The sequence below is a fragment of the Meriones unguiculatus genome, chromosome 19 (genome assembly GCF_030254825.1).
Source record: "Meriones unguiculatus strain TT.TT164.6M chromosome 19, Bangor_MerUng_6.1, whole genome shotgun sequence".
In the NCBI taxonomy this organism is placed as follows: Eukaryota; Metazoa; Chordata; class Mammalia; order Rodentia; family Muridae; genus Meriones; species Meriones unguiculatus.
The window spans coordinates 44,954,529-44,981,621 of record NC_083366.1 but is presented as its reverse complement, the minus strand read 5'-3'; the positions used below and the strand labels follow the sequence as shown (position 1 = coordinate 44,981,621).

At 38.7% G+C, this 27,093-nt stretch overlaps 1 pseudogene; it reads left to right on the top strand.

Moving 5' to 3' along the window:
* Positions 1–27,093, top strand: LOC110563906 (tyrosyl-DNA phosphodiesterase 2-like; annotated as a pseudogene).

Here is a 27,093-nt window from a genome sequence, read left to right as displayed (position 1 = left end):
ATGCGGATCTATGTTAACTTATCACAACTTGAAATTACCTGGGAAGAAAGTCTCCATGTGTTGGCCTATGGGTATGTCTATGGGTGTTTTTCTTAATTAAGATAAATTATGTGTGAAGACTCAGCCTAGTGTGGGTAACACCATTCCACACACAGGGAGTCCTGTGATATTTAAGTGGAGAAATTGAACTGAGTATAAGCAAACAAGCATGAATTCAGTTTTCTCTCTTGACTGTGACTATGATGTGATTAGCTGTTTCAAATTCCTGCCACCTTAACCTCCTTCCTCGGGCTTGTGAGCTAAATAACCCTTTTCTCCCCTAAGATGCTATTTTGTCATGGTATTTTGTCACAACGATAGAAGTGAAATCATACTACTTGCTAATTTGATTAATCTGGCAATAATTATAATTAAGTATTTTAATATCTTTCCTTGTAAAATAACTTCTATTTATGTCCTGAGAAAGCCTCTATCTCTGATGATACCCCAAATGTCCACTCCTTTGTAAAGTTATTTGGTGGCACATAGCAACAGAGTGAAATGCATTGCTTTTGAGTTTGTTTCATCACTTACATGCATTTATGAGGACCTACTGTAGAAAATACCCCTAAACTCTAGAAAGCAGTCTCTATATATTTGTTGCCACATTTTACCATCTCATCTGTGTTATGAGTAATGTACCTCATCAGAACATTCTGATTGCTGGAAGTTCCCCAAGATAAGAATGATTCACCAGGCACGGTGGCACATGTCTGTAATCCCACTATTTGGGGAACCAGAGGCAGGCCGATCTCTGTGAGCCTGAGGTGTGTGCAAAGTGAATCCAGGTCAGCCAAGGCTACAAAGAGAAACACTGTCTCAAACCAACCAACCAACCAACCAACCAACCAACCAACCAACCAACCAAACAACCCAACAACCCAACAACCAACCAAACATAGAATGCTTCAGTGAATGCTAAGACATGTAATCTGAATATGTGGCCTTTCAGTAGGCTTCAGTTCCCTACATATCTTGTGTATTCATTTTAGTCTTGGCTTCAACTAATTTTTTTTATTGGCTTTGTTGTGTGACCATTCCTGGTAGAGATCCCAGATATCATCCCAGATAGGTCCCCAACGAGAGACCAAAGTATAAAGATACCATGAAAGTCCAACTTGATGAACCAATGTGTTTTATTGGGTCCTTAATAGAAATATGGGTAAGGGATTTCTTACAGGATCAAAAATGACTCAAAGACAGAGGCACCACAAAAGCCCACATATACATGAGTGACGGTTCATGAAAATTAGGAATGTGGAGTGCATTTGCAGGCACGTTATTTTGTAAAATGGCTACTTGGGGTTGGACAGTGTCTCTTTCAGTCAGCTTCCATAGTCTGAGCTTTTCCCCAGCAGCTCTACTTGTCTGAAAGTGTCTCTCAGTAGTTCTTACTGCTTTTATAAACCTGATCTGATCAGTTTCAGGGATTTCCTGAAGCTTTTGAGCTGTTTAGGTTCGCAGCTTAAGCAGCTTCCTTCCAATAGGGTGCATTTTATCTCAGTGGAAATTACTATTCAGAAGGCTTCTCACCTTGATTCTTTTCACTATGTTTTTAGCTTTCATGTTACCTTTCTTTAGTATGTTGTATGGATTTTTAAAGAGACCTAAGTAATTTATGGAAGTGAGCCTGAGTATTTTGAGGAAACATTGACCTTTCATTGTTGCATGGTTTTGAAGTCTAGAAAGCTGTGTTCTCTAGCTTCCCCCATATGCTGTTAGACTTTACTGCAGGCCTGCTTATTCTCCTCTACACAGCTTTTTTTTCACTCCTGACAAAATGCTACTTTACTGCATTCCCCAGGGAGTACAGGAAATGGCTCCTGCTGCTTCTGTGCATTGCTGGTACCAAGCACTTTAAGCACATAAATTTTAATATAAAATTTAAGTCTTCTTGGAAGTATTAGATTTTTGTGAGCTTAATGTTTTTGATGACTCATATTGTCACTCAGTTTCTTTGGTGATTTAGTAAAAGTACCGAACTCCTCTTTGAAATGAACACACTCATTTAATAAAAAAATGAAATGTTTACATAATTATTTTGATCGGAGTTGACAGTAAAGTAGAAATTCTGAGAAATGCTGCTACTAAATATTGTCAGTAAACTCATTTCTCCTTTGTCTGAATTTACTCCTTACTTAAATGGCACATAAGAGATCCCATATCCCCCGTGAGTTGCTTTAGCATTCATGCTTTCTGAATAAATAAGATGAATGCAGGAAACTTATTCTTATTAGGTCATCATTCTTTCACTCATCCATTTATTTCTTTATCCAATAACTTCTCTGGAGCCTGGATAATTCTATACACTGGAGAGACAGTAGTGAGCAATACAAGAGCTGGGTCTTTACATAGTTTATGCTTCCTAGTCTGGGGAAGGAGCTGAAAGACAACTAAGAAAGACAACAGTAGATAGCTGTGGATTTGGTAGGCAGAGAAAGGTGGGCATGTGCAGTGAACAATTTGATTACTGGTAACAGGACAGGTCTCTGATCTCTATGTATATGTGCATGTATATATACATGTATACATACACATATGTGTGTGTGCAATTATGTGTGTATCTGTGCATGAAACTGTGCATGTGGAGGTCAGAGGTCTACGCTGGGTGCCTTCTTTGATCACTTATCCTAATTTTTTGTGACAGGGTGGGTTTTACTTTCTTCTGACTTTGGAACTTGTTGGTTTGGGCAGGCTGACTTGACAATCGCCTCCGAGCAGCCACTTGTCTCCATGCTCCCAGCATTGGAGTTCTAAGATGTGTAGGCCACTATGCACAGGTTTTTACATGGATACTGGAGGTTTGAGCACAGGTGCTTACTCAGTGAGCTACTTCTTCAGTCCTTGGCCTTGAATCTTTAATCTACGGCAATGGTTCTCAACTTTCCTAATGCTGTGCCCCTTTAATATAATTCCTTATGTTGTGGTGATCCCCAATTAAAGAATTATTTTGTTGCTACTTCTTAGCTGTAATTTTTCTACTGTTATGAATCATAATGTAAACATATGATATGCAGGATATCTAATATGCAATCTCCTAAGAGGTTGGGATTCACAGGTTGAGAACCTTTGATCTAAGACCACCGATCAAATAATTATGGGGAAGCCAGCCATGTATAGATTTAAAGAAAGAGTCCTTCAAACACACTTTTGACATGGCTGTGTTTGTGTTACCAGGGACCAGAAAAAAAGCTCAGCAGAGTCACAACCAGGAATGTCAGGAAAGGAGAAAAGGTGGCACAATGAGATTCAAAGAAGGGCAGACAGTTTAGAGTCTTCAACTATATGTTCTCTGTCCTTGTACAAGTTACTGTATTGTGTAGCCTCAGTTTCCCATCCTCTAAAGTGGTGAATGAGAGATATCTTATAGTCTTGCTTGAGAAGATTTAATGTTCCAGCAAAGTAAGTTCATAGAAGAAGGCCGGGCACTTAAGACTATGTATGTTACCTATCGTCATCATTATTATTAATTATTTAAACATGGTACACTTTTCTCCTTGCTAATAATTTATTGCTCTGATAGACTTTTTAAGCTACAATGGATCTTATAAATCATGTTAAGTCTGTACGCTTTCGTTTATGAGATTATTTAATTCAGCATGAGTTAATGAGGATTCAACTTCCCAAAACTGATGGAATAAATGTATTGCTGAGTAGAACTTTGGTATTGAGTTTCAGTTCAAAAGTTTTCTTAGTATCAAATAATGCTTTTATTTAGTTGTCAACTTAAAGGCCTAGAGTTTCTATTGTTATTATTATTATTTTAGTAATAATAACAGGATTCTCTTTACAATAGTTCTAAAAAATAGAAACTATTTGGCAAGGACAGAGATGGTGACTATATTGGGAATGAATTTATAAGCTGATGATTTACTAATAACTTAAAGATACTTGAAATAATAAAATTGTATCTTGATGATTATAGGAATATCTACACATAATAAAATAGTGTATACCTATTATTTTATTTCCTAGCCAATGGGTTAGCCACAGACTTAAACATACCTTTAGTAGTTTCAACATTTTCACCTTTGAACAATACGAACATAGAAAAATCATTTTATTCCTGCTATGGTTTAAATCATAGGATTATTGTTAGAACTTGATTCCCAGTTGGGTTCCATCATTTTGGGAGTTTCTGGAAGCTTCTAAATAGAGGTGAGAACTTCCTGGACAAAGTAAGGTACCTGGGGGCATGGCCATGAGTGTTTGGTGTTATTTCTAGGCCTCTCCTATGCTCTGAGTCCTGTCTGTTGTGAGGTTAATTGTCAAATGGTCTGGATGCCATGATGCTTAGTCTCAGCATGAATCCAGAACCAGGGGACCATTGACTATGAACTGAACCAAACTTTATCCTTCCACGGGCAAGTTGTTCATGTTAGGTGCTGCCACAGTTACACAATGACAGTGTCATTTATCCATCCATTCTGTCATTCTTCTCAGCAACTTTGCATCCTGTATTAATATATATCCCCGAGACATAGTAGTAAATATGTACTATGTCTGTCCTCGTGTATCTTATATTCCAATTAAAAGAGAAATGGATAACAAGAATACTCATGACTTATAAACACCTGAAAGTTATATCTCAGGTTAGTTTCCAAAGCATTTTAAAGTTGGGAAGCCAATGACTGATTGCACTTTGATTAATGGTGAGAATATAGCTCGGTGGTAGAGTGTTTGCCTAGCATGGACAGTGACCTGGGCTCTGTTCTCACTACACATACACATACACGCACACACACACACACACACACACACACACACATACACCACATACACACTCATACACACACATCACTAAAATTAGAAGTTAATCATATTTTAAATGATTAACTCATTTTAACAACTTATTTTTCAAGCCTCAGTTCTCTAGCCTTATAACCTGCTAATAAATAAATTAATGGCTTATGGAAATTGAAATGTAATTATGCACATGGCATAATTGAATGGCAGGGCTTAAATTAAATTAGTATGGTGAAAGAAATTACTAAATCCTCAATATGTAGAGCTTAAATTATTTTACCCAAAATGTCTAAGTTTGGTTTTGTGAATGTCTTTCTATAACATCTCAGAACTTGCCAGGCAAAGAAAAACTGCCCTAGGGATTTTTTTTTCTTTTCTCTTCTTTGTTCTTTTTGTTTTTGTTTAATTCTGTTTGCCTCTGGGTAGGAAGTCTGTTATCTAGGAAAGGTTTTGTTCCAAATGTTAATTTGTAAGCCATTTTGAACTTAGTCATTATAGAAAGAGCTCTTAGCATAGTTGATAGGTTCAAATGTCAGTTAGAATAAATTTATTTCACTGTTTTGGAAGCAGAATCATACTTAGTGGTGCTCTGTGGAGTTCCAGTTGGACACCAAGGAGCAAACAGCATGTGTTTCTGTCCTATTTCAGAGTATAGCCCTGGACCAAGTCCTTGTCTTTTTTTTTTTTTTTCATTTTCACATCATATTTCAGTGTATTTGGAATTAAAATTTTAAATTATTTTTATTTATTACAATTTATTCACTTTGTATTCCAGCTGTAGCCCCCTCCATCATTGCCTCCCAATCCCACCTTCCCTCCCTCTTCTCCTCCCATGCTCCTCTCCCAGTCCAATGATAGGTAAGGTCCTCCTCCCCTTCCATATGATTCTAGCCTATCAGGTCTCATCAGGATTGTCTGCATAGTCTTCTCTGTGGCCTGGTAAGGCTGCTTCCTCCTCAGGGAGGAGGTGATCAAAGAGCCAGCCACTGAATTCATGTCCGAGACAGTCCCTGTTCCCATTACTAGGGAACCAACTTGGAGACTGAGCTGCCATGGGCTACCTCTCTGCAGGGGTTCTAGGTTCAAGGACCTAGGTTCTAGGTCCTTGGTTGGAGTTATCAGTCTCAGAAAAGACCCCTGTGCCCAGATTTTTTGGTTCTGTTGCTTTCCTTGTGGAGCTCCTGTTCCCTCCAGGCCTTTCTGTTTTCTGCTTCTTTCATGTGATTCCCTGCACTCTGCCCAAAGTTTAGCTATGAGTCTCAGCATCTGCTTTAATACCTGCTTGGTAGAGTCTTTCAGAGGCCCTCTGTGGTAGGCTCCTGTCCTGTTCCTTGTTTTCACCTTCTTCTGATGTGTATCCCATTTGCCTTTCTGAATGATGATTGAGCATCTTACCCAGGGTCCTCCTTCTTGCTTAGCTTCTTTAGGTGTACAGATATTAGTATGATTATCATATATTATATATCTACTATCCACTTACAAGTGGGTATGTACCCTGTGTGTCTTTCTGCTCCTGGGATACCTCATTTAGGATGATCTTTTCTAGTTCCCACAATTTGCCTGCAAATTTCATGATTTCCTTGTTTTTAATTACTGTGTAGTATTCCATTGTGTAAATGTACCACAATTTCTGTATCCATTCCTCAGTTGAGGGACATCTGGGTTGTTTCCAGATTCTGACTATTACAAATAAATCTGCTAAAAACATGGTTTAGCAAATGTTCTTGTTGTATACTTGTGCATGTTTTGGGTATATGCCTAGGAGTGGTATAGCTGGATCTTGAGGAAGCACTATTCCTAATTGTCTGAGAAAACGCCAGATTGATTTCCAAAGTGGTTGTACAAGTTTACATTCCCACCAGCATTGCAGACAGGTTCCCTTTTCTCCACATCCTCTCCTGAATGTATTGTCACTTGAGGTTTTTTTTTTTTTGTGATACTTATTTTCTTATTTTTATTATTAGTTACATTTTATTAACTCTGTATCCCAGTTGTATCCTGCTCCCTCATTCCCTCCCAACCCTACCCTCCTTGAGATTTTTATTTTAGCCATTCTGATAGGTGTAAGGTGGAATCTCAGGGTCCTTTTGATTTGTATTTTCCTGATGACTAAGGATGTTGAACATTTTTGTTTCTCTGCCATTTGATATTCCTCTATTGAGAATTCTGTTTAGCTCTGTACCCTGTGTTTTAATTGGATTACTTGATTTGTTACTTTTTAACTTCTTGAGTTCTTTATATATTCTTGATATTAGCCTTCTGTCAGATACAGGGTTGGTGAAGATTCTTTCTCAGTCTGTAGGCTGTCATTTTGTTCTGAAGCTTGTGTCCTTTGCTTTACAGAAGCTTTTCAGTTTCATGAGGTCCCAGTTATTGATTGTTGCTCTTAGAGCCTGTGCTGTTGATGTTCTGTTCAGGAAGTTGTCTTCTGTGCCAATGAGTTCAAGGTTCTTCCCCACTTTTTCTTCTAAGAGGTTTAGAGTATCTGGTTTTATATTGAGGTCTTTGATCCCCATAGACTTTAGTTCTGTGCAAGGTGGTGAATATAGATCTATTTGCATTTTTCTGCATGTAGACATCCAGTTAGACCAGCACCACTTGCTGAAGATGCTATCTTTTTTCCATTGTATGATTTTGGCATCTTCATAAAAAATCATGGGTCCATAAGTGTGTGGATTTATTTCTGGGTCTTCTATTTGATTCCATTGATCCACCTGTCTATTCAAGTCCTTGTCTTGAAAGAACATTGTTTTCTACATTCCTCAGAACACCCTTCTGTTAAGACGCAAAGGACTGTTTTTCTTAGTAAAGAGCATGTGTCTTCCAGTCTTCATTTTCTGCCTAATAGGAATAACATCCCAGTTGTTTTTTTACTAAACAATGAAGGTGTTTAATTTCAGGCTGTCAAACATATATGCTGAAAAGTCACAGTGATTCATTTTTGTCAAACAACTATTTTGAGGAGCCTAGCAAACACTTTCTCAGATCTTACTGTTTTTGCAACTTAATAAAATCCTCTGTGGTCAACTATCTCCCAAATGTTCGTAGAACGTCTTCGCTTCCCTCTTCTGGATGGTGCACAGAATTTGAAAATCCATAAGATTTTACTCAAAGAACACTTTGACAGAAGAGGTTGAAGGCAAATATGAACTGGATGACTTTGCCTTGCCCTTCTGGCATCTGCTTCTTCTTCTTCTTTTTTTTTTTTTGTATTGTCATTGTATATTTGATACCACTTTAGAGAAATCCGATACATGAAATCTTAACCTCAGCAAAAAGCAATCGGAAGCAGTAACTTAGTCCCACATGAGAACAGCGCATCCGTCTGGTGTTGGCCAAAAATAGATGAAGTTTATAGTGGGCTCAACTCCACTGCTCATACATTTTTATCTCCTCTTCCCAGCTGAATAAATGGAAAGGGAGAAGAGAAAAAAAAATTACTACCATAAAAGTACATTTCCCTTTCTCTGTTTGGTTGTAGAGGGACATATATAAACATGGTGAGCAAGCCTGGAGGAAAAGACGTATTCTTGAAATGATATCTGATACATACCTTAGCTTCCCAGTGAAAGCGGTTTGAAGATACATTTAGGACATGTAAGCAGAAATATTGACTTATGGCAAGCACTACTTGCCTGAACCTGTGGCTGATTTATGAACCTGCCTGAAGGAGTGTTGCTGGTGACCGGATAGTCTCGGACTGGACTGATTATCAGCCATGAAACAGAAATCCATGTATCTTAGAGGGCAGTGGAAGCATTTACTTGGTAACTAAAACACAGGGATATAAAATATGAATAAAATGACTAAGACTTTAAAGACATAGCTGAACTGGCCAATCTCTCTTTCTATATGGTGCCGTTTGTTTGGCTCCACAAAGTCTTCGGTAATCACGTGATTTTGGGGGGTGTTTATATCTCCCAGATGAATTATTTTCCTCACTTATGTGTGCGTTGCAGTGTTACTTCTAAAGCATGTTCAGATATGCACAGTGTGTCTAAATTTATGAGGCTCAGGGATCTAATGTGGAGAACAAGATTTCCAGCTATGAAATTCAATGTTGGACTAAAAAAATAAAGTCATTCTTGGATGCATGTGTTTATGTGTTTATCTCTAAAGTGGAATAGATTTCTAACTTACTTCTCAGGCGTCTTCCTTATTGGCATATCTAGTGAGTTCCAACAGCACTTATCAAGATAACCAACTTTCAAACGTCAGAAGTATTAGCTGAAAAGCTATAATAGGGAAGTAAAATATATTAAATTAAATGTAATATAGTTATTTTTATGCAGTCATGTGACATCTATGGGTATTTCTATACTAATGATTTTAGAATTAAGAAAAATGGTGTCACACTCCTCTTACTATTGGCACAATAATGCTGGATCTTTTTATTTTTCAAACTAAAAAATATTCTTCTTGAGACAGAATCTCATAGTGTAGTTCAGGCTGGCTTTTTAACACACCCTGTATCCCAGGCTGCCTAAAACTCAGCATTCTCTTGCCTTTGCCTCCTGAGTGCTAGAACTACAGCTGTGAGCTACCATTCTTATAGTGCTGGATCTTTGACTGTCTTCATTTCCTAGCTCTGCAAACATCTGCAACAGCACAGAGAATGAGTTGGCGCCTTCGGATGATGAAAGTCGAGTTTTTAATAAGTTGATAATGGCTGAAGCGCTGGTTAGAAGCTATCTGTTGAGGGCTAACAAGCCAAACATTCCTGGAAGCGAGGACACAGTAGCATATCTAGCTATAGTTGGACTAAGGAAGCCAGTGGGTAATAGAACGGATTTGGAGAGGTTTGTGGATATGATAGCACCACGAGACAGCCTTAGCACAGAACTCTGGGTTTCTTGAAGACACCCTTTCAAAGAGACAGTGGTCAGTGAAAAGTGAATTCATGAATCTTTCCACTGATTGTGCAGTTGCTTGCAGAAGCTGGAAGTGCAAGGAGCCAGGAGGATACGGTCTGGTAAGGTTATCCTCCAGTGTCCCAGAACATGACTGACAAAGATAAAGATAAATAGTTAAGGGTCAAGAGGTCCTCTGGGAGGCGGAGGAGAAGCAAATAGAAAATATCAGTGTACAGTCAGCGTTCTGTTGCTAAAAGCACTTGAGATGATGAGCTTAGTAAAGGTGGCTCCTAGTTCCGGAGGCGGCAGTCTTTGATCGGCAGCACTTGGTGTTTGAATCCCTGGTGATGTAGTGCAGCACCGTGACAGGCTTGCATGGTGGGACAAAACTGCTCAACTCAAGGTTAAGAAGAAAAAAACAAAACAAAACCAACAACAACAACAACAAAACAATGAAGAAAAAAGAAGTTGGTTCTTACTCCCCCTTTGCAGAGCAATTCTGCAATAACCTAAAGACTCTTTAACATTTTCAACCATTTCCCCCTAGTTTCCATCAGTATTACCCTGAGGATCAAGCTGTTAGCAAGCAGACACGCCAACTATAGTTCGTCAGGTACAGCCACTGATTAATTCTTCATTCTCTTTGTTTGATTCATTCTGTGAATTCATTCATTATGTGTGCTGGATGGGCATTGAGAATGACTTTTTCGCATGATAAACTTCAGTGGGAAATCTAAGCATCTGCCTCGATTAGACTTGAGGGGTCTGCCATTATTATATTGCTAGGATCTCCACTCAGTGCATTGGGGATAGAAGAGATGAAACAGTATGAGCAGCTACAAGAAGAGAAGAAATTATCTAGGATCCAGTGGTTTTTTGAGACAGGGTTTCTCTGTGTAGCCTTGGCTGTCCTGAACTCAGGCTTACCTCAAACTAACAGAGGTCCTCCCTCCTCTGCCTCCCGGAGTACTGGGATTATAGGTGAGTGCCACAGCACAGGGCTTTTAGGGTCTGTTTTTACACATCCTGGAATTCAGTTTTGTAAGAACCTAATGTTAGAATATATCCTTTGCTTTGCAGAAGCTCTCTCCCCTTCGCAGCTACTGAGAACACACTGCTGAGACATTGCTTGTGTGACCCTTGCTAGCAGAAATTCCAGAGATATGTCACCTGGGAAGTGAATGTACCTTAAAGGGGCTCCACATCCAGTTCCTCACCCCATTCCCTGACTCCTGCCTAGGAAACAGAGAGCATCGCTGTTGACTTTTGGTATAAATTGCCCTGATCCTCAAAGAGCTGTAAGAACAGGCTTATTTCAGCAGCAGGAGCTCTTGATTCTCCTTGGAGACCACACAATGCTGTTTGTCTCTGGTGCTGGAACCTGAACATTCCTTAGAGGACTCACCATGCTGCTGCCTCTCTCTCTCTGTCTTTCCAGGGCATTGATAACTTTTAAAATAAATTCCTTAGTGTCCAGTAATTTGTCTCAGTGTCCTCTTGAACCACAGGCTCCATCTAAAACCCAAGTTTATTATGTTTAAAGCGAGGATCTGTCTACGGGGGAAGAAGTTGTTTTTGTTGTGCAATGTTCCCAAATGTTTGGAATTTTTTTTTCCCTAGAGGTAGAGTGGGGAGTAAACTCAGTGGTAGAACATAAGCCCATCAAAAGAAAGGTCCCAGCTGGGGTAAAGGTCAGTGGTAGAGTGCTTGCTTATTAAGAACAAGGTCCCAGTTGGGACATATAGCTTAGGAGCAGAGCACTTACCCATCATGTGCAAGGGCCAGAGTTTAGTTTCTAGTACTGCAAAAAAAAAATAATAATAATAATAAATAAATAAATAAAATAAATAAAAAAATAGAGAATGTTTTTCAGTTTTGCCTTACAAAAGACCCAAGTTCTAGAGCTTTATCAGCTAAATACATAAGGCAGAAAATTTCAAATATTAATGACAGTTTCATGTAGTTAAGGGATATGAAAGGAAAAATTGGACAATATTTGTTTCTAGCATCTTAAAATTAAGGTTTTCACCAAGTTCAGTATTTTAACAACATTTTATCATCCACAACCTTTTATTCATTTTCTTTATTTTTCTTCCCTGTCTCTTTCCCTGCTATTCTTTCCCCTTTAATTTACCCCGTCTTCTTATTTCATTCCCATCAGCGTATTATATGGGATGTCTCATATTGTCTAGAAATATGTACAAAAGCTGTGCTAAGTGCTGTTAAGAACATGCTGGGAAGCCCACTGCTTCATGAAGAAAGCTGGCAGGGAGGTTGCCCTTATCTCAAATTGCTTATGGGCAGTTGACAAGCTGAGCTCCCTTCAGCAACGTATTCCTCTCCAGACTGACTACATAGAACACTGGGTGTTTTCGAGGAGTGAGGAAGGCATCTGGTGCTCTTGCTACTCTACTGCTTGGAGTGGTTATGATGCATCAGTTCCCACTGGACAGGTTGGCAGAAAGCATGCTTTGAGACAATTTTATTCTCCAGAGATTTTCTTTTTTTTTAGATTGAGAGGACAAGCAGCGCCGTCTGTAAAGTTCGCCTGTGATGGCTCTACTGTAAGCTGCATGGGAGGAAGAGCACATGGAATGTCATCTGATAAGGACATTGGCCCCTAGATGTCCCTGCTGGCCAGGGACTTGAGGAGTTACAAGAGTGCTCCAAGGGAATTTTGTTGCTCAGAGGGAATTCAGGTTTATCCCTGGAATCATTAAACCTTTGATAGACCCTTAAGACAGCAGGGATGTTAAAAATTTTCCATTATCCTTCATCCTCTATCTTATTCCAGTAAAATCGAAAGAATAGCCACCTAAAAGGATGGAGAAGAAACAGTGTAGGGTCTGATCAATTTTGCTTTTCTTGCTCTGTCTTTTGAACTGCCACGGGATGGGAAGGAAAGATTCAATGATTTGAATATAAGAGAGTGGTGAAATTTGGCTGGAGGACTCCTTAGACCCAGAGCGATAAGGAGATTTGTTAGATGTCTAATGTGAAGTAGGTAAGAATTCAGAGAATTCCAATAGCTGGAGATAGCTATAGAGACCATTTATGTTTGTATTCCAACACATTCAGACCATTTAGTGAATGTCAAGCTATTTTAATTATATTGCAATTGTACAGTATCATAGTTTTTAATCATTTCTCTGAAAATTTGGCTCATAGAGACATTTATGTTCTTGGCAGCCTGGGTAGATTGATTAATTGTCATTTCACACTTTGATTCTGATTACCAGACACATGTTAACTTACTGTGATGTTAAAGTAAGTTGTGAATTGTCTTATTTGCAAACCAAGCTTTTGTTATTTATGACAAATTTTGATAGGAGACATCCTCATGGTAGAGATCTATTTTCTATTAAATTAACAAATGGAACTGACTAATTGGCTTTTTAGACTTTGAGGTTTAGAGTGTGTGCTCTCTTTTAAACAATAATAGGACCAGGCTTCTGGCTTCTATTGGTACAGGGAGAACTTGGTGACCAAATCTCTTCCTTTGATAGTGCCAGACAGCATCTTGTGTCCAGGGCTTCACTGCTTGGACCAAGCTTCAGCTCCAGTATACCCAGGGTCCCTTAATGACTGGAGCGGCTTTGGGTCTTGTGGTCTCTGAGGTCAGTCTGAGTGTGGATTCTGATTTCGGAGGTTCCAACAGTCAGCATTAGATCTGACATCTGTAGTTCTGTGGTTTCAAAGATTACTGTAGGCTGGTGGCTCAAACCATAACTTCAGAGAGTGGACAAAGTTCAGTAGGTCTTAAATTTAGCATCCAACCAGTAGCAGGTTCCAGGGGTGACCAAGGTCTTGATTCTCTCTGGTCACCTTGGTACTTGTGGTATAGTCCAACCCTTGGTTCTTTTGGCACATAGCCAAGATGGGACCATTTTTACAATTCACTCAACAATGAACATCAAGTTTTAGTAATCCTGTCACTGAGCTGCATGTGGATATTTCTCTAGAAGAGTCACAAAACCCAGAATAGTCCAACAGACACGAAAGAAGAAAACTAAACTCCGCTTTGACAATTGTAAAACCTGTCAATGAAACACAGAAATATGACACAAAAGAAGCACATGTCCCAGCACTATTTGACCAACTCTCCTGAAAAGGAATCCAAAGCTACAGAGAGAGCTGAAATAACTGAGAAAGAATTTGTAGTCTCACTGTTCAAAAGAGTTAATGATTATATAAAGAAATCAAACAAACGGTTGCACAAATGAAGGAAATCCTTCACAGACTTTGACAAGACAGTCTCCAAAGTGAATGTAACAATTATTAAATTACAGGCAAAAATCCAAATTATAGAGGAGAAATCTAACATGAAGATAACAATCAAACAATTACTTGAAATAAAGGAGATGGTAAACCAAATAAAGTACAAAACAGATGCCTCCATTAACAGGCAGGATCATACAGAATAATAAATTTCAGGAATGAAAGACAATAAAATATATATATTTACATATATATATACTTACATATATAAGGGCAAAGATTTAGGAGCATGAAAATATTTTCAAGAAGTGTGGAATATATTCTAAAGGCCAAATTTGATAATTCATTGAGTAGGAGAAGAAAGATTTAAAAGTCAAATGGAATAGACAGGCTATTCAATGAAATTACAGTAGAAACTCCTTCCTCCATCTACAAGAAGTAGGCATCTAAGCACAAGATGTGTATAGAACACAAGCTAGACATGAGAAGAGGTGGAACACTCCATGACGTCATAGTCAGGATGTCAAAAATACAAAGTAAAGAAACAATCCCCAAGCAGCCGCAGTAAAATGCCAACTCAGACAAAGGCAGAAATACCAGAATTACCTCATACATTTCATCAGCAACTGTGAAAGCCAGAAAAACGTAGAATGAAGTATTTCTAGCTCTTAGAGTAAATGACTGCAAACCGAGGCTGCTATATTCTGAAAAGGTAGCTTTCAAAATTGGTGGAGAAATAAAGGCATTTCAAGAGAACAGAAATTAAGGCAGCTCATTTTAACCAAGCAAGTACTGCAGAAAGTTCTTAGAAGACTAGTTTACAGGGAGGAATATGAAAGACAGACAGGTACAGATAGGCAAACTACACTTGGGAAAGAGACAGTCAAGTCCAACTCAGTAACTCAGTGAGCCCTCCAAACTGAAATGGGGGGAAAGTAGGTGCAGCGTAGTGAAGCCACACCTCCTCTTCCATCCTCCCTATCCCATCTGAGTAGTGTTCTCTCTGTCTCATTCAGTGAAAGACATCTTTTGACAGCCTGAGTTGGAGAAGCTGGGGAACAAACAGCACTCACTTCAAACTCTGTCTGGTACACAGTGGACAAAACCCCAGAGAATGTCATGATAGGCAGAGCCTTGTAAACAAGGAGACGATCAGCAACCACCTTCTGTCCTTTGGGAGAGAGTGGCTGATAGTGTTGTGGGGATCCTCACCTATGCTTCAGTTTGCCTGTCTGCCAAACCTGGAAGATATGGGCTGACTTAAGGAGGGCCATCTTTACCTCTTGATGACCAGCCACTGGCCACTCCCCATGGATATACCACAGTCACCTAGCCGTTTCTTCCTTCCTCACCTTTGGCTGCTAATCATTTGTATAAACTACTGTCTGGCACTAATTGTCCATTACCAGCAATATTTCATGACAACCCTTACACACACACACACACACACACACACACACACACCCCTCTGCTGTCTTGGACCACAATCTATATAAACAAAAGGGAAAACAGTCATCATACTAGGATGCCTGCCTGCCGCTCAACCATTGCTTTGGATTAGGGCCTACCCCTTCCCCAAACACTGCTTTAAATGGTGGTACTCAGAGGTTCTCTTGGAAGAGGGGTCTAGAAGTTATGGGCTACCATAATTTTGCTAATTGTGGGGCCCCTAGGGTAGCACACGAACCTTCCAAAACCTCATTTTTTTTTCTCTTCTGCCTTGGGTCCCTTAAGTCATCGTCTCTGTAGAGGGTGGTGGATCTTGAGATCCTGGGCTTTCTCTGGATCTCTCACTACAGAACCATAACTGCCCCTCTGGTTTCTTTATCTACCCCAAACTTCTCTCCTGCCTGGTCTCCAGCCTAGGAAAGGTGTGAGTGTCCCTCTTGTCTAAGAGACAGAGCTGTGGCCTGATGCTGCCTTCAAACTACCAAGGAAAACGAAAAGAAAAAAAAAAAGACATAGTTGTCTTTTTATCAGAAAAAGCAAACTTCAAACCAAAACTAATTAGAAGAGATAAAAAGTTAATAAAAGGAACAATTTCATCAAGGAGATAGCATAAGTGTAAATCTTTATATACCAAATATTGTATCCCCCAATATCATAAAACAAATACTAAAAGACGTAAAGACCATACAGAACATGATGCAATGATAGCATCTTTCTAATAAAAGACTCAAGCATTTATGCATTGAGAAAGAGTATAAAATTAAAACAATTGGTTTTTGGACAAGGTAAATGGTAAGAATTTACAAATAAAGGTGCTACAAACATGGTTGAGCAAATGTCCTTTTTGTGTACTTGAGCCTCTTTTGGATATATGCCCAGGAGTGGTATGGCTGGATCTTGAGGAAGCACTATTCCTAGTTGTCTGAGAAAGTGCCAGATTGATTTCCAGAGTGGTTGTACAAGTTTACATTCCCACCAGCAGTGGAGGAGGGTTCCCCTTTCTCCATAGCCTCTCCAGCAGGTTTTGTCACTTGAGTTTTTCATCTTGGCCATTCTGATGGGTGTAAGATGAAATCTCAGGGTCGTTTTGATTTGCATTTCCCTGATGGCTAATGACGTTGAACATTTCTTTAAGTGTTTCTCTGCCATTTGATATTCCTCTACAAAGAATTCTGTTTAGCTCTGTTCCCCATTTTTTAATTGGATTACTTGGTTTGATGCTTTTCAGCTTCTTTAGTTCTTTATATATACTGGATATTAGCCCTCTGTCAGAAAAAGGGTTGGTGAAGATTCTTTTCCAATCTGTAGGCAGTTGTTTTGTTTTGATGACAGTGTCCTTTGCTGTACAGAAGCTTTTCAGTTTCATGAGGTCCTGTTTATTGATTGTTGCTCTTAGAGCCTGTGCTGTTGGTGTTCTGTTCAGGAAGTTGTCTCCTGTACCAATAAGTTCGAGGGTCTTCCCCACTTTTTCTTCTTCTGTCTGGTTTTATGTTGAGGTCTTTGATTCACTTGGACTTTAGTTTTGTGCAGGTTGATAAGTATGGATCTATTTGCATTTTTCTACATGTAGACATCCAGATAGACCAGCACCATTTGTTGAAGATGCTATCTTTTTTCCATTGTATGGTTTTGGCAACCCCTGCACAGATGTAGCCCATGGCAGTTTAATGTCCAAGTGGGTTACATAGTAATGGGAAGAGGGACTGCTTCTGACATAATCTGATTGGCCTGCTCTTTGATCACCTCCCCCTGAGTGGGGAGCAGCCTTACAAGGCCACAGAAGATGACAATGAAGCCACTCCTGATGAGATCTGATAGACTAAGATCAGAAGGAAGGAGAAGAGGACCTCCCCTATCAGTGGACTTGAGGAGGGGCATGCATGAAGAAGGGGGTGGGAGGGTAGGATCGGGAGGGGAGGAGGGAAGAGCTTATGGGGGGATACAAAGTGAATAAAGTGAAATTAATAAAAAAGATAAGAATTTAATTTCATTTTTCTTGTGTAGAAATGCAGTGCAGATTTGGCTTTGCTAGTACCATTTGTTGAATATGCTATCTCTTTTCCAATATATGCTGACACCTTTGTAAAAAATGAAGTGGGCATAGCTTTGTTGTTTTATTTCTGGGTTCTCTTTATATCTTTCTATCATCTTTATATCATCTAGTATCTTATGTGACTTCCTTTTCCCATTTCCTTGAAGTTCTTGTTGTCAAGGTCTTTCATTTATTTTGTTAGCTATGTTCCCAAATACTTAATTGTTTTGGAGTTATTTTTGCATGAAGTATTTTTCTTTTCTAATTTATTTTTCTGGGAGAACACTGTTGGTGTAAACCAAGGCTACTGTTTTTGTTTTTTGTTTGTTTGTTTTGTTTTTGACATTGATATTGTATCCTGTAACTTTACTGTTTATTAGATCCAAAAGTTTTCTACTGGACTCAATGAAGTCTTTAAAGTAAAGGCCGTGTCATCTGCAAATAGAGATAGTTTGACTATTATCTTTGCGGAGGGCTGTTTTTTTGTTTTTGTTTTGTTTTGTTTTGTTATCAAGAGAGAGTTTCTCTATATAGCCTTGAATTCACAATGTTCCACCTGCCTCTGCCTCCCTGAGTGCTGGGATTACAATGATGCTCCACCAAACCAGGCTTTATGTTTTGTCTTTCTGTAGTATTTAATTACTGTAGCTAAGACATTTAGCATTATATTAAAGAAAAGAGAGGAGAGTGCACATCCTTGTCTCATTCTTGATTTTAAAGAAAATGCTTCCACTTTCTATTTAACATAATGTAGCTATTGGTTTGTTGTATATAGACGTATTTTGAGGTGGGATACATCTATTTCCCAAGATTCCAGAGCCTTTATCATGAAGGCAAGGTGGATATTGTCAAAAGCTTTATTGGCATCAACTAAGATTATTATGTGGTTCTGTCCTTAAGTTAATTTCTCTGTGTATTCCATCTATTGATTTATGTATGGCAAATCTACCTTGTCATTCTGAGATGAAGCCTACTGAGTCGTAATGTATACACTTCATGATTTGTTCCTGGATTCAGTTTGCCAGTAATTTACTGAGATTTTTAAAATAAATGTTCACCAAAGAAATTCATGTGTACTTTCTTTTTTCAGTATATCTTTAAGAAAAAATGGTACAAGGTCTTCCTTGAATGTTTGGTGGAATCCAGCAGTGAATTCCATCTGGTTATGGGCTTTTCTTTGAGAGGAGGCTCTTAAGGACGTTTTCAATCTCTTGCTTGTAACAGGTCTAAGTTATTTATATCGTTGGGGCTTAATTTTGGTAGATTCTCTGCTTTCTTCTGGGCCATCCAAGTTTTCAGAGTGTAAGTTTTCATGGTGCTATCTAACAGTGTTCTACCGCACTGCAGTGAGTTCTCATTATTCTTGCTTAGTTCCTAATTTCATTATTTTGCATCTTTACCTTGTTTTTTTTTTTTTTTTTGTCAGATTACCTAATGGCTTATCACCATTATTAGCTTTTCAAAGACCCAACCCTTTGGTAGATTTTATGTATTGTTCTTTATCTCTAGATCATTAATTTATTCTCCCCTGTATCTTGCTGAGTGCTTGCCCTCTTCCAGAGTCTGCCCCCTCCATAACTCATACACAAGGTTTAAATCTAGATTCTGTATTTTAATAAAAAGCGGTATTTGGTCTGTTTTCTTCTTCATTAGTTTCTTTTTTCCTTCAGACTCCTGTTTTAGACCTCTCCCTTTCACTTTATAGGCTCTGTTCTAATATCAAGTCTCTCTCTCTCTCTCTGTATAAACTGAGATTGACATATGAAAGAAAATGTACAACATCTGTTGATTTATTTTTCTTAGTATTCGGTAAGTTATCAAATTATGCTTTTCTTTATAACTGAGTAAAATTCCACTTTGCATATCTCTATATTTTATTTTTATTTTTTGATGGGAATGTATACTATTTCCATATCCTATGCATTATGATCACTGTACCAATAAACTTGGGTATGCAAGTATCTCTGTAAGATGCAGACTTAGACTTTTGAGTATATACTCAGGAGTGGTAGAGATGGAGTCTAGCTGGCAATTTGTATTTTGATGAACTTCCGTAGTGACTTCCATAAGAGCTGCATCAGGTATTACTGTCATCTATTCTCTTGATAGCTCCTCTACTTTAAGTAGAATCTTACAGCAATTTAATTTATATTTTTGTGTTATTTAAGAAGGCCAACTATTATCTGGTCATTTGTATTTCTTCTTTTACAAGTGTCTGACAAACTCATTCACTCATTTATTAATATGATGATTTAGTTTTAAATTCTTTTATAGAGTTTTAAGAATTTATATCTTTTCATACAAGTTTCCTGTTCGATGTTTAGTTGGTGCAGACCTTGTCCTATTTTGTAGACTTTGTCTTTCTTCCTTGAGCTGTTATTTTGCGTGCAGAAACTTTTCAGTTTCATGTGTTCCTATCAATAAATTTTGTCCAATAAATCTGAAGTTTTTTTGATAATACTTTCATCTCTACAATATTATTTTCCAAGGCTTTAAATTGAAAAGTTCTTCCTAACTGGCAATCACTTATTTCTTTCTATTCTCACTGTAGACTTCTTTAAAATTCTTACTTTGGTTTACTTTTAGAAAACCATTTTACCTTTTGCACATAGTATGGATGGCATTCTTTCTCTGAGTTCCTTCTTAGCAAGTTTATTATATATATAATAATTTGTAAGTAACTTGAAAGGTCCTTGCATCCTTGAGTGATAACAACTTGACCACTATCAATGATTTTTTTTTTTTGCTGTGTTGTTATGTTTGTCTTGCAAGCATTTTTTAAAACTATTTGTTGTTATATTTTTCTGAAAAAAAGACTATGGTTTTCTTTGTTATATGCTTCTCTGTGGTCTTAGGTTTTATTGCTATGATAAAATACCATGACCAAAAGCAACTCAGGAAGCAAAGGGTTTATTTCAGGTTAGAGTTCCACATCATAGTCCATTATTGAGGGAAGTCAGGGCAGGAATTCATCTCAGGAACATGGTGGCAGGAACTGACACACAAGCCATGGAGGAGTGCGGCTCACTGGCTTGCTCCTCATTGCCTGCTCAGCCTTCTTTCTTATATATTGATGACAACTAGCCCAGGGGTGTCACTGACCATGGTGAGCTGGACCCTGCCATATCAATCATTACTCAAGACAGTACCCCGACAGACTTGACCATAGGCCAATCTTATGGAGGCATTTTTTTTTTCAAGATTCTCTTTACCCAGACATGCCTAAATTGGTGTTAAGTTTACAAAAACTAACCAGGACATCTGCTTTGGTCTCAGGATCATACTGGCTTCATATTTGGTCATGGCCATTCCTTTGTGTGTTTTAGAATAGTTTGACAACATTAATCTTATCTTTGCTTTAACAGAATGGTAGAATTCAACAGCTCACCAATATTTTTTCTGTTGTTGTTGAGAGACTTTTTTCCCCATGGCTTCTTTGACCAATCTTTAAAAACAGATCCATTGCTCAGGTCCTTTATATCCTAGGACTGGTTTACATAGGAATTTTAGAGTCAACTAGGAATATGTATGAGTTCCTATTTTAAAAATAAAATAAAATAAAATAAACTATTGGGTTGAATTGTATATAACATCATTAAATATTGTTTTATTCTCTCTTCTGCTAGATTTTTGTAATCATTTATTTATTTATTTATTCTAAAATTTCTGTTCTTTTTATTAATCTTCTCTTTTTCTCATTACATCCAAAGAGCCATGGCCTAATGATTCCCCAGCTATTACATTTTTTAAAAATTCTTTTTCAGAATCTTTACCAATTTTATTTAAAATGTCATATTCAAACTTGAATGTGTTTGTGGATCTCCTCTTCAACTAACTCCACACTCTCACAACTTCTCAAACCAAATTAACATTTTTTTTTATTTTACAATTCTAGCCATATGGTATTGTTTTTATAACACTTTCTGTTTTCCTTTTGCATCATATGATAAATACAAATTCTCCAAATTGATACACATTGTACTGTTTAATACAATAGCGGTTCTCTCAAGAGGCTGGGGGTTAGTGGCTAGGGAAATCAAGTCAGAGAAATATTTTTTAATAAAAATCACTGGATCTTTGAGGTGTTCCCATTGGTGGTATCTTAAGAGCACATTAGTATGTCCGCAAGAGAAGCACATGCTACTGAGGAGTAATTCAACTTGAGCCCTGTCAGCAATAAGCCTTTGATACCGCCTTATTGGTCAGCGATGTCAGATTTTTATCCATTTCATTTAATATTGCATAGCATCCAACTTCAAAAGCATGGAGATCCTGAGAAGGAAAGTGAAGAAACTTTGTAAGAACTGATCATCTACTCCCTACCAAGTAGCAACTCACTAGAGGATGAAAGCAATATACTAAGAAATTTGAATCTAAGGATGGAGCCAAGAAGCCTCGTTACAAGCAGAGTATGTAGGTTTAGAATACAATATTGAGTAAACAGCAATTCACAGCAGCATGGTTGGAGATAGCTGTGAGGAAATTTCATTTCATCCTTGTTACCTAACACATTTTAGGTTACCTAAGAGTTTTGGGGTCCCAAGGATACTGCAGCTGTAAAATGCTTGTGTTGCCTGTGACTACATTGAGAATGTTGACCCACCCAGAGTAGATGGGTTTTGTAAAGGGTCCTGAAATGTCCATGCTTAATCACCTTCCTCTTTGATTCTAACAACTCAACTTATATCAATAGTTTGTGATTCTATAATGAGTTGTCTTCTTTGAATGCTTAGTTTTTATTTTTGCTGACAGATTTTGAAAGTAACAACTCAAAGTTACTGGTATTTTTCTATAAAAAGGGACAAAGAAACTGTTATTTTGTTTAACATTCATAAAATTTCAGTTTTTAAAAACAAAATCACTCATTCCAATCAAGCATGCATTCAAAATGGATAAAATTAAAAGACTTGAAGGCGTGGATCAGCCATGATTATCTTAGAAACAGGCAGGATAGATGAGAACTATAGTTCAACTATAGTTGTTTCATTGGACCATGTTACATTTCAGAATCTTGACATAGATATCAACTGTATTAGAATTTCTGTTCAGGCAGTGAAGCATGTTATAAAAAGCAAAAGGCAACTGTCTTTATCAGCTGCAAGTCTGATAGTCCTGGCCAAGTAGGGTTACCTTCATCTTTTTGTGTTTTATGGTGTATATAACTGCCAAAACAACAGCTGATAACTGTTAGTATTTGTTTGTTCTTAAACCTTCTAAGTGTTCAATTATAATTTAAGAAAAATATAGAAATGTAAAACTCCAGCTAAAGGTATTGTTTTTTTTTAAATTTTTTATTTAACTTTTATTAATTACACTTTATTCCTTTTGTATCCCCCCATAAGCCCCTCCCTCCTCCCCTCCCGGTCCCACCCTCCCCCCCTTTCTGCATGCATGCCTCTCCCCAAGTCCACTGATAGGGGAAGTCCTCCTCTCCTTCTTTCTGATCTTTTTTTTTTTTTCAATGCAGTTTATTCAGGAACCTTGAACAATCCTCGGACCCTGGGGAAAGCCAGCCCACAGCTTAAATAGCCTCTGGGTAGCCAACCCCGTGTGCCTCGTGGGCAATGCAGATAGGTCCACATACACGGAAGCAAGCCAGATCCTCAGCCTTAGCCAAATATGGAGTTGTTTGTGACAGAGAGCACTCACCATCGGGAAGGTGGAAGGCGGAAACCAGCTCCATCTTTAAGGCACGGCATTACGCAGCTCTCTACAGTTCCCCCTTTTTGTTTTAGACACATCAGGCAAGAGTAGAGGTCTGATCTCTGATATTAGAAATAAATTGGGACTTTGTACCGATGTTCATTTAGGTGTCATCCACCCAAAGAGCATCAGACCCATCCGATACCTTTTTCTCACAGGCGGGACCTGGGGCATCAACCCGCATGCAATCAGACATGCTCTTCTCTGGGTTGAAAGCAGCTGACCCTGAGTGCAGTGCTTAGCCTCGCATCCTGAGCATAACATTTTAGCTTTTTATGGTATCCAACCATGCTTGGGGAGACTGTCCTGCTTCAATGGCTGTAAAGGCCTGAATGATCATGGCTGCATCACACTGTTGTGAGACTCTAATCTTGCATATACACCACAGGCAAACCAAGGAGACCAACACCAGAAGGCCTGCTAACGCTCCCATGCCTGCCCATTCCTTCAGATGATTCATGGCTGCAGCAATCCATGATGATAATTCTGTGGCTAGTCCTGCATCCACTCTGGTAGAATTTGCTGTAACAATGGCCACTCTCAGCTGCTCCATCATAGTATCGAATTCTTCAGTCCAATTACCTAAAATATAGCTAGACAATTGTTTAGACAGATTTGCAGCACGGGAAAAATTCTCATATTGTATGCTAGTGACACAAAGTCTAGCATACTTCCACTGACAGCCAAGTTGAGCGATTTGCCATAGGGTATCAATTTGCTCCTGCACGAGGTCAATCCTCTGATTGAACGCCATCAAGTCTCCTTTTAGTTGAGTATTAATTCCTTTTTGTACATCTAAAGCATGAGCTACATTGGCTAAAAGATTATTTAGGGTCTGAGCAGTCTGCATAGTATGACTCATGGCTAATGCCACGGTGGTAGCTCCAACAGCCACCAATGAGATGGCAGTAACAATGGTGGCTGTAATTCCAAGATCCCTTTTCTGTCTGAAGAGAGTCATAGCGTGAAGGGCATCAATGGGCACAGGCACCCAGCGAGGCATGCGAGTAACCAGGGCATACCTAAATTCACTAGCATTCCAGCATTGGGCAAATAAGCAAGTATCATTACCACAATTACTTGGCTCTATCTGGCTAACTGAGCCTGATGGGCAACTGTTGGGCAGAGTGAATGGAATTTTACGTAAGAACTGGGAAATAGTAAGAGCTGGATAGGACAGGGCCTCCACAAAGAGAGCAACAGAACAAGAAAATTTGAACACAAGGAACTTCCCAGAGACTCATACTACAACCAAGGACTACTCATGGAGATAACCTAGAACCCATGCACAGATGTAGCCCATGGCAGCTCAGTGTCCAAGTGGGTTACATAGTAATGTGAAGAGGGACTGCCTCTGACATAATCTGACTGGCCTGCTCTTTGATCACCTCCCCCTGGGGGGGGGGAGCAGCCTTACCAGGCCATAGTAGAGGACAATGCAGCCACTTTTGATGTGAACTGATGGACTAAGATCAGAAAGGAGAGGAGAACCTCCCCTATCAGTGGACTTGGGGAGTGGCATGCATGCAGAAAGGAAAGGGAGGGTGGGATCGGGAGGGGAGGAGGGAGGGGCTTATGGGGGGATGCAGAATGAATAAAGTGTAATTGATGAAAAATTAAAAAAAAAGAAAAGATAATTTAAGAACCTTAAATGACTTTCAAAAGTGGAGCAAAACATGGAGTTAGTCAATTTACATGGAGCACGTCTCGCTCCTGGGGGCAATGGTCTCCTGAACCTACTCAGACCTTGGACACCACCACTGCTAGTTCTAGAACTGATGTAGGATGTTCCAACGAGGGGGTTAAGGCTTCTCATAATATTTCCTATAAGTCCACACCTGTTTGTTTATAACCCCCATTTTTATTCATTGTTAGCCAGATAGAGCCAAGGTATTGGTTTTTATAGTTTCAGATGATGCCATTAATATGGTAATCATCCAACCATTGGAAGCCAGACCCAAGTATATGCTTTCTTACATGCAGCTGATCCCAGAATAGTGTGTTCATACAGGAATAGGCAGATGGAGAATCCAGAAGCTGCTACTTGACTATAACCATGGACTTGACCAGAGAGCAATGAAGAAGCTGACGTCAGCGTTGTCAGTACAGTCCCTGTGCCCATTCTTCTTTACATACACAGATAGTGCAGCATTACCATTTCCTTGCTTTTGAGTTAATGTATATTAGTATAATCCATGCAGCCAATAGGTTAGGCAGATTAAGGACTACATACTGGGCTGTAAGATGGAAGATAGTGGGAAGATGTTTGTGATTTAAAAAAATGTGGGTAGTCAGAAGACTCACCTTACCTAGAAATGGTGTCACAAAAAAATTACTGTTTTCTAGAGATAGCTGGCTTGTGGGGTGCTGAGTTCAGCACCTCTGAGAAGTTTGGAGCTGCCCACAACCTCTCAGTGCTAAAGCTGCTTACAGGATTGCTTGCCGAAATTTCAGTCTTGCAAACATAAGGGTTTCAAAAGTCAGTGCTTATTTCTGGTCACATGTTTCATGCAGGAGAAAAGCATTGAAGTTTGAAGACACTGTTTGCCTTCCTAAGTATCCACTTAACTTCCTCAGGAAGTCCCTTGCCATTTTCCTCAGTGTCTCTAGCTTTTGATAAGATGGTATCTCCGACTCCTTGTAGGCCACTCCTTTCAGTCACTAGATCATGCAAGGTTTTTTTCTGTGTACTCAATAGACTCTGTGCCAATCTATTCAGGACTTCAGACAGAGCAAACAATCCCATTAAAGGAAATCAAACACAATAGCATTGGTTACACATACGCTTTTATCCAGGAGGCTGAAGTAGTTCATTCCTTTGTGATTTTTGTCTACATAAGACAGTTTTTTTTAGATGCTACCTGTAGAAATGTAAAAGTTTACATCTAATCCATTACTCATGTTGTAGAATTTGGTTGGAATTAAATATGTCAAACCAATAGTCTGTGGTGTTCACATCAATGTTGTTGATGTCAATAAATGTTTTCTGATGTTTTGTTTTCTCATTTCACTTTTTCCACTGACTAATAGCACAGCGGTTATTAATGATTATTTTAGGTGTTACAGAATACTGATACTGCCAATAAAATCATGAAGACAGAGTACATTGTATTATGAAGGGATGCATATGGATGTAAGACAATGTTTAATATTAACTTTACGATTGTTTCTGGCAGGGTACCAGAAGGGGAGGTCTTAAAGTAGAACTGGCATGATATGTATATTAGTCATTGCAATAGAGGGCATGGTTACATCCTTAGGAACTTAATTGTGTTCTTTTTAGGACTCTATTTTTTTACTTATTTATTTTTCAGTTAAGACAAAGGAGAAGACAGACCAGTCAAGTAGACAGGAACATGAATGTAAAGAAGTAGAAGGAGGAAGGAAGGAGCCATTGAGATGGGTTAGTGGAGAGGAGCACGTGGGTGAATCAGGGTGGAGAGGAAAACAGCCCAGACAAAGAACATTAGTAACCAAGAAGGATATTTCACAGTGATACTGTCGAAGAAAGGAAGAGCAAAATTTAAAAGTCAGGAGATTGTTCCTTTTCCAAATGCCAAAATGATGGGAAACCTTCTGTGTGTGAAAGTGAGTTAGGATGGAAATGAATTTTGCATGGAATTATGAAATACCATTTGGAGCGCACCAGAGAACATTCCACAGAAAGAATAAGTCAATTAAAAACTTTTTTTTTTTTTTTTAGAGAGTGCAAGAGGCTCCAAATTCAGCTACTGTTATATTTGCAGGAGATACAAATTTAACAGATCAAGAAGTTATTAAATGTGGTGGTTTACCTGATAATGTTTTTGATCCGTGGGAATTTTTGGGCAAACCTAAACATTGCCAGAATACATAGGATACAAGAGTAAATAATAATCTCAGGACTCCTGATGCTTATGAGCATCGTTTTGATAGAATATTTTTTTTTCAGAGTCTGCAGAAGAGGGCCATCTCACACCCCAAAGTTTAGACCTTGTCGAATTGGAAACACTGGGTGGTAGATTTCCTCGTGATCACTGGGGTCTGCTGTGCAGCTTGAATGTGGTGTTGTGA